An 8771-nucleotide genomic window follows, 5' to 3' on the forward strand; every position below is an offset into this window, starting at 1 on the left:
GGAATATTGCAGAGATTAATTGCCAGGAAACTCATTCTGCAAAACGTATCCATGCTAGCATCCGGTTCCTACCTCACACTCCCATCACCAGAGATGGACAGGTCCTCTCTAATCTTTTATATAAGAGTTCTCCAAATCGATTCGTAATTAATCTGAGAGAATGAGAAATATGACAGAGGTGAGAGTTTAGCACCTAGTGCTGACATGCCTCTTTATCTCAGCAAAGCAATTTTTGCAAACTGTCAGTTTAAATCTCAGACGTAACTGTTTTGAATTATTTGTCCCACTCCTCCTCATTTTACACCCAGTACACATTGGAACAGATATTCACACATTCTCCTCACATGAAGCAAATAGGCAAGCATGATTTTCTACACTTGAAACGTGCCAGTTTATTTGTAGTAACATTAAATTAAAGACATTCCTGACTGACACTGTGACACTGATTTGTTAAGACATTTGAGGCACGCTGCCTGAAAGCCTGTAAAAGCTGGAACAGTTAAAAATCGCTCTTTGATTTCTCTTATTGATTTGATAAATCCTAGGGACATGAAAGGCATGTGTCAAAACTGTCATGATTCATAGAGTTCTTGGGTTTGTTACATTTCTCGTGAATTTTTTAAAAAGAGTGTTATGTTGTTGTTGTAGCCTCGACATTAAATAATATATGGTTTAAAACTAAAGGCAGGTAGAGATATATACTGCAGCTTCCTGCTTTTCTTTCTGTGCAATGACAAAGAACATAAGTTGTATTGTTTTTAACAGTCCTTGGTGTAATTATGTCTGTAAGATTCAGTTCTACAAATGAATAGTACGCTTTACCTGGGGAGTGGAAATTAATAACATTGACAAGGTCAAATTACAGACTACTCAAAATGGTCAAAACTATAACCATCCAGTGATAAGCTTTTCTGTGGGAAGAAATGCCTTGTTGATAAGAAAGGTCAGAGGAGAATGACCAGACTGGTTGGAGCTGACAGGAAATCTACCCAATATATCCACTCTTTACAACTGTGGTGAGCAGAAAAGCAGTGAGGCTACAGTGGGCATAGGCTTAGCAAATCTCGACAGTTGAAGATTGGAAAAACCTTCCATGATCTTTTTCCAATCTTCCAATCTTCAACTACCCAGTTTTATTATTTGACTAGTTATTTGAGTTTTACTTGCTTTCCTTATTTGCGTCTTTCTGTGGACTATGGACTGTATGCTATGGACATCAACAAGGATTACATTGTAGATTTAGAGTTCTTCATCTTAAAACAGCATAAACAAAAACAATGATTCATTCATTCGTCTTCAGTAACTACTTTAGCTTAGTCATGGTTGTGGTGAATCCACAGCCTATTGCAGGAACAATGGGTGAGGTGGGAATACATTCTGTATGAAATGCCAGTTCACCACAGAGCCAAAAACAATTAGTTGAAGTTAAATTAAAAAGAATTTCACTTTACGTATACTGCAAATAATATTTAAAATTTTTATTTGAAATATAATAATTAACAATTAAATCTTGTTTCTGTACACGGCACAATTTATTAGGCAAAATAGTTCAGGTGAGGCACCATACATTGCTTTAGGTCTTAGAACTACTTCCATGTAAGTCTGTATTCTAATGTAAAGAACTTCTAAACAATGTTCTGTTCATTCGGGCCTCAATCACTCTAATGCTCACTATGGAAGTTCATTCTACAAAATTCCTTTATTTTCTCAGATCATAAAGAACAAACACTATTAAGGATATCAATCAATAGAAGGAACATAAATGCCATTATTGCTCCCCAACACAAAACAGATTTATGCGTCCCTCTACTGACGCATAATTCATATATTCATACATCAAATTAAAGAGTGACATATATAGTGAATCAAGGGTGGAGTGGAAAGGTGGGTGTAAAAAGTGGTTTAAAAACTACTAGTTCAAGTAAAAAATGACTCTGTGAGGAAGTGAAGAAAGGCTTTAGTGCAGTGGGTAGCATTGTTGCCTCTAAGCTCCAGAATCACTGATTTGGTCCTGAGCTCACGTTACTGTCTGTGTGGAGTTTTGAATCTCACAGAAACATGGTAGGTGAATGAGAATGTGAATGTGTGTGCATGGTGCCCTATAATGGGCATTAAAAATAGCAAAAATAAAAGCAAACAGGACATTATTCCTGGTGGCCCACAGTATAAAAACCTTCATTAATACTCTGAATTCAGTTCAGCACAATGGGAACAATCTGTATATGGCATTCTGGAGGGAAATCCCCCCCCCCCCCCCCCAAAAAAAAAAAAAAAATATTTCAGTGGTTGAATTCTGGTGAAAAGCCAAACATATGAAAAATCTGGTTTTAACCAATTTGAGTTTTTCTGCCCATCACATACTTTAAAACCTCTACTTAAAAATAGCCTATATTTCACCAACACAATGTAGAAATGCTTCTATTTACTTTCTAACCTTGCCTATGATTTCCGCAGAGATAATGTTGGCTAATTTTGGGTAAATAAGGAGCCAGCTTAACAAACACAGCTGTGAAAATTGTCAAAATAACAGTCTGCCTAAAGGTAGAATTTTATGGAAGTTCGAGACTTGAGCTACAGAGATTTATTATTTGTTTTATATACAGTGCTGTAACAAAGCAACGAATTGATGTAAAAGCAAAGATGCCTTCAAAAATAATTGAATTGAATGTTTCTCCATTAAAAACAAAAATACTATAAAGAGTGGAAACAGTAATAAATGAAACAAAGGCAGTATTTGGTGTGACGACCCTTTGTTTTAAAAAAAAAAAAAAAAAAAAAAAAAAAAAAAGAGTAGTCTCAGGTAGAATTAGTGCAGTTTTATAAGGAAATTAGCTGTAAGTTTTACTGAGCATCTTATAAATCCAGCCACATTTCTTCTGGAGACTTTGACTATCGCACTTGCTTCTTATTTTTGCAGTAAAATCCAGTAGCCTCCATTATGTTTTTTGTGTGAAAAGTGGTTTCTTACCACTTAATATGCTGCTTTCTTTACTGACATATAAACATTTTTGGTAACATTTATTTGTGTGCTGGAAAACTAATGTTTTGAAATCTAAAATGTTTTTGTAGTGACTCGATAATGTATAAGTCATAAAATAAAAATCTATAACAAAGTTTGTACAAAAAAATAGGGTACCTAAGATATATACAGTACTGTATATATTTTGAGCACACTAAATTCAACCTTTGAAAGCCCTTATGGTTTGCTGATGAGGTGAATCAAGTGTTAAATGAGGTAAAATTCTAAAATGTGCAGTACTGTGGCCCTTTAGGACTGAACTCTGTCACCTGTACTAGAGTGGTTGTTGATCTAATGCTGGAACCAGACACAAGCGCTAATTAAAAGTCTTTGGAATGGCAGTGTTCTCAATACCCATACATGTAATAGATACCAGGTATATAAATAAATAAAAACAAAAGCACTAAAGTACTGAAAAGGGTTCATTCGTTGCACAGTACCTATCAGCATCTATAGAGGATTATGCCGCACATTACGAGGACCGACGATGATGGGTGCACTTCAGGAGAGTGGGAGAAATATGACAGCATCCATCAGAAGCTAGGCAGGCAGGTAAAAGAAGCAAGTGCTAGAGAGAATCTGCCAAGGACGTTTTAATGTGCTGCCAAGCTTCAATGATGTACAGACCTAGCAATAAACCAAAATCCAAGAAATGTGTTCGCCTCTAATGCATTCTGAGCTCAGACTAGCAAGAATTTGCATCTACTGTTAAAACAATGCAGTGCAGTATTGTAGCACAGAAACACAGGACAAACAATTACAATTATATAGGACTCAACCACAAAAAATAAACCCTGATCATTCATTTTCAACGTTAACCTTCTTGCTATGTGAAATGAACAGATTCCAGATTGTGACTGGCAAAACTAATCAACTTTCCTGGTAGCTTTCATTAAGTTATTTTAGGTGAATGTTGTGAGCAGACTTGAATTTACGAGTTGTTTGGTTATTTATTTATTTATTTATTTTAAAGATGTAGACAATAATATTACTCTTGCAACATCTGAGCTGTTTGTGTGAATGTGTTTAGCTATCAGCTGTGTATATTGGGCAGCATGACAGGGAGGATCTGCCTACATTTCTGCTTGTTGAAGATATACTGTATGTAGTAAGTAGGAGAGGTGATTAGTTATCATGATAAATGGAAGTGATGAACAGACACAGCAGACACAATAACAAGAATGCATGAATGCTTACTGTATTTATTAATGCACATATGTTGTGCCTTGCCAATTCTATAATTAGATTTGATTTAAAAAAAAAAAAAATAGTGCAACATAGTTTAAGATTTCCTGTGAAATAATTTCAGCCAAGGTTAGCAAGGAAGAATAATCACAGGAAAAATCAAAGATTGCAAACTGTCTGGTTTAGACAAAAATGGCAATGGGCTGTTTGGGAGGTGAAAGAGTTGGATTTTATTGGTGAGCTGGGCCATATTATCTGACTATTTACATTTACATTAACATTTAAATTTGCAGCATTTCACAGATCATGGTTACTTACAGAAGTGCTCTAACAATAAATTCAGTGTGATACTGGTTCACTAGGTCTATCAGTGTTAAAAAAAAAAAAAAAAAAAAAAAATAAATAACTGTTCGGGAGGTAATATAGTATTTTAAAAAAGACATAGACAACACAAGAATTTTTTTAAAGTGCTAATTTATTGTGACGAGGTAGGTCTTTAATTGTTGTCTGAGCACAGCCAATGACTTAGCTGTTTGTGCAAATGGTGCAGCTGCTTAAGGATAGCATTACAATAGATATACTGTACATCATCAGCACGGGGTTGGGTAGAGTGTCCTTGGTGGAGCAGTTGTTGGTGTACTGGGAGAAGTGCTATCACACATCTCAGGGAAACAGAAGTGTATTTCCCCAGGCTCATCTGCTACTGTCCACTAGTTACAAAGTTAGTGATGCATTGCCATAGACTGGTAGAGACAGACACAATGAGGTGGGACAATTTGGAGCAAAGCTGATGTGGAATGATTAGATAGAACACTGACATCCTAGTGTACAATGTAAGTGGAATAAGTGTGAAAATGGTGTGAATGGTGCTCATCTTATCAGGTGCACTGCCCAATTCCTATGCCTTTCGACCATTCTCCAGGGGATCATAATCAGCAGAAAGTATCCATTAATCCTAAACTTCTATGTGGCAGCCATCACAGAACACCACAGCTGAGAAATCTATCTGAATCTCTTTCTGGTCATATGGACAACCTATCATTGAGTGTAGATGAGTTAAATAATTGATTCTGGAATTGAAGCCAAGTGCAACAGATGTCTACAGCTATGTTTGGGAAATCTTTACAGACTTGAATTACACTGACATCTGAACCACAATTTTCAACTATGGCCTCAGAAACAAAGCAGAATCAGCAGCCTGACCTGTAGTCGACAATGCCAAATGTGCTCTTTCATACCGCAAGCGTCACAAAGGATTTCAAAAGTGCAAGAACTTCAATCAGAGCATTAAAGGAGATTTTGCGCTGTCAGCTGTACTGACTCTGGCTCTATGATACACGCTTTAGTTGACATGACAGGTTATGAGCTGATTGGCCTAGGATACATACCTATTGTTCATACGTGTATTGCTGGTAAATATAGGGGAGAAACAACATTTCATAACATATTATAATCTTATTAAATATTTTGGTGTGGAGTGAAATCCACAAAAAGTTAATCACTTAAAATGTTCTGATAAAAAAGAAGGGAGACCAGCATGTCTAAAAAGGTGAGATCAGTTGTCTGAAACAGGGAATGATCAACAGCTTGTTTCTTTTAGCTGTTTTAGCTGTAGCTATTTATTTATTTGTTTCTGTCAATATTGCTGAGCCACAAAACAGAATTACATTAGATGTTATTATTATCTGATCACGAATATGTGATTGCTTTTGAGAACGACAAACTTAGTTCTCATTCATAGTCTTCCAAAGATTAAGACCTATTAAAAAAATATCAAATTGATTATATCATTCTCTCAGATAAATGTGACCAGCTGTCAGCCACAATCATTAAACTGTTACTCTCCTGTATTATTTAACACTGATATTGAAAGAAGTTTAGTTTTGTGGCTGAGCAATTCTAACACTAAATACATTCATTACAACTAAAAAAAATAGTTGACATTGATCACTTCTTGTTTCACAGGATCAACCTTTTAAACATTCATTTTCTAGCTATATTCAGCTTGTTGGGCATGGAGGTCATTTGAGGAGCGTGACTTTTTTCAGACAGCTGTGAGCAGTAATAAATGTTCTATATCTGAGGAATACATTTTTGCACAATTATGTTAACTTATGATGTGAGTGACATTGCTGAAGTGAACACCACCTCAAATGGATTGCTAACTTAGCCATGTTTCAGTAAATTGATAAGTTCTTTGCTAGCTACCTAGCTCATGTTAATTCATATATTTAACACAACAGGCAATCACTACTAAATATCAAAGTGACATCTTAAGTTTAATACAGAGCTGTCATAATGTAAAACATCAAAAAATCTAGCTAGCAAGCTAGTCTAGCTTACTCAGCTTTCTAATGGGTTTCATGTGCATGTTTGCACAGGTTGGATGTTGAGCTGTGAAATAATTTGCATATCATAATCACCTGGTTTCCTTTGAAACATTGAAAACTGTAGATACCTGACAATTTGGCCATGGGATGTGTTTCTGTCGCCACTGTCTCAGACACTGCTTTGTGACCTTCAGCAGGAGACTGTTCTAGTTTGATTGAGTCTCAAGAGTATTTAGAATTTTGCACATACTCTCTATTTATTGGCTTAGTCTTCTGGGGTTATTTTTAAAATACATGTGTCATGCCAATGTCGGAACTCTGGCATCGTACTCACAGACTCCAATTTCTTGACTGCAATTGCAAATGTAGGGAAGTTGAATATTTTTACTATGATTAAATTATATTACCACTACAGTGGACTATGTGCTCAAGTACTGTCATGAAAGCACATGCAATTCATGACTTTCCACTTCTGGTTAATTCTAATTTTCAATTTTAATCTCAAATGTGATACCTAAATAAAAACAACCTTTGAGCAATAAAATTTTCTTCTCAGAATGAATTGCTTTCTTTACACGTCCAGTTTTCTAAGAAGAAGGGTTAGCCATGATAGACAATCATAATTCTGATTGGTTAATTCTGTTCCTCACTATAGCAGCTGCAGCCAATAAAATGTAATTAAACAAAATGAGTGACACATTCGTGATGATGACCTTGTTGGACTTTTATGAGTATCATTATAGTGCAATTACTGAGCAAAAAAAAAAAAAAGGTGTTTTTTTTTTCTTTTATTTATTTATCTATTTATTTTACACTTATGTAATCAGCTGTATATTATGATAAATACTCACTAAGCATTTGGAACAGCCAAAAAAATATTTGGAACAACAGTTTTAACAAGATATTGTATACTGTATGTTCCTTAAAGAAATAAACCTGAGCACATTAAATCTTATTTTGGATACATGGATAAATAATGAAAAAAGTTTATGACAAGAGATGGTACAGGGGTTATGTGACAAGCCTGTTTTTTTTTATTTTTATTTATTTATTTATTTTTATTAATGCCTTTAACAGTTTCATTCAACCCATTTCATATAGTATAAATTTTAGCAGTTAGTTAAAGGCATGTTAATGGGAACTGATCTTGTGCTGAGACGTACAAGGCCATCCCCTCCCCAATTTGAGTCAGTCTGACCACCTCACTGTTGATGCTACCCAAGTACATGTCACTCATCAAACATGTGAAATCATTATTGAGGACAGTGAAGGTATGGCCAGAGGGGGTGGTTTCTTCACTACAACACCAGTTTCAAGATATTAACTAGAGCATATTTGCATCACAGGCCACCTTAGGCCTGTCACAATGTCACAATCCTCTAAAATCTATAAAAACGTTTTCTAATCAGAAACCTCGGATGAACTCTGAGGTCCACCTACTTCTGAAATAAGAGAAGTTGCTTTTAGATCTGGGGATGCAGAGGCCTATAGCAGAGGGACCCAGGCGTGTGGTCGGGGCATGTGCTGGACAGTTGGCACAGGTCTTTACTGACATCTTCACCCTGTCACTGGCCTAGGCAATTGTCCCCACATGCCTGAAGACAACAACCATCATACCGGTGCCTAAGCATTCTACTGCAGTGTGCTTAAACGACTTCTGCCTATAGCACTCACCCACATTGTAATGAAATGCTTTCAGCAAAATATGAAGAAAAGTATGAGGTTTTGAGTCACGTCATAGCAGGCCTACCACGTACATTGGACTCCCACCAGCTTGCCTACCACCTGAACAGTTGACAGAGGATGCCATTTCCACTGTTCTTCATTCAGCCCTCACCCATCTGGACAACAACAAATCTACATAAGGATGCTGTTCATTGACTTTAGCCGTGCATTTAACACTGTCATCCCCACTAAACTGACCACCAATCTTAATGACCTGGGCATCAGCACCTCTATATGCAGTTGGATTCTGGACTTCCTAACCAGTAGACCTCAGTATGTTATGTTGGGTGGTCACATGTCCTTTATCCTCATCATGAACACTGGTGACCCACAAGGTTGTGTGCTGAGTCCATGCGCTGAAACTGCTTATTGTCCTATTACATTTGAGCCTGTGAAAATGGAGGGACTATGTGAAATAAATGGCTGTAATTCCTAGATGGTTAATACAATATTTTTGTTAATCCGATTGAATTAAAGCTGAAAGTCTACACTTCAGTCACATCTTGATACAA

Source organism: Ictalurus punctatus, chromosome 3 (assembly GCF_001660625.3).
Source record: "Ictalurus punctatus breed USDA103 chromosome 3, Coco_2.0, whole genome shotgun sequence".
Taxonomy (NCBI): Eukaryota; Metazoa; Chordata; class Actinopteri; order Siluriformes; family Ictaluridae; genus Ictalurus; species Ictalurus punctatus.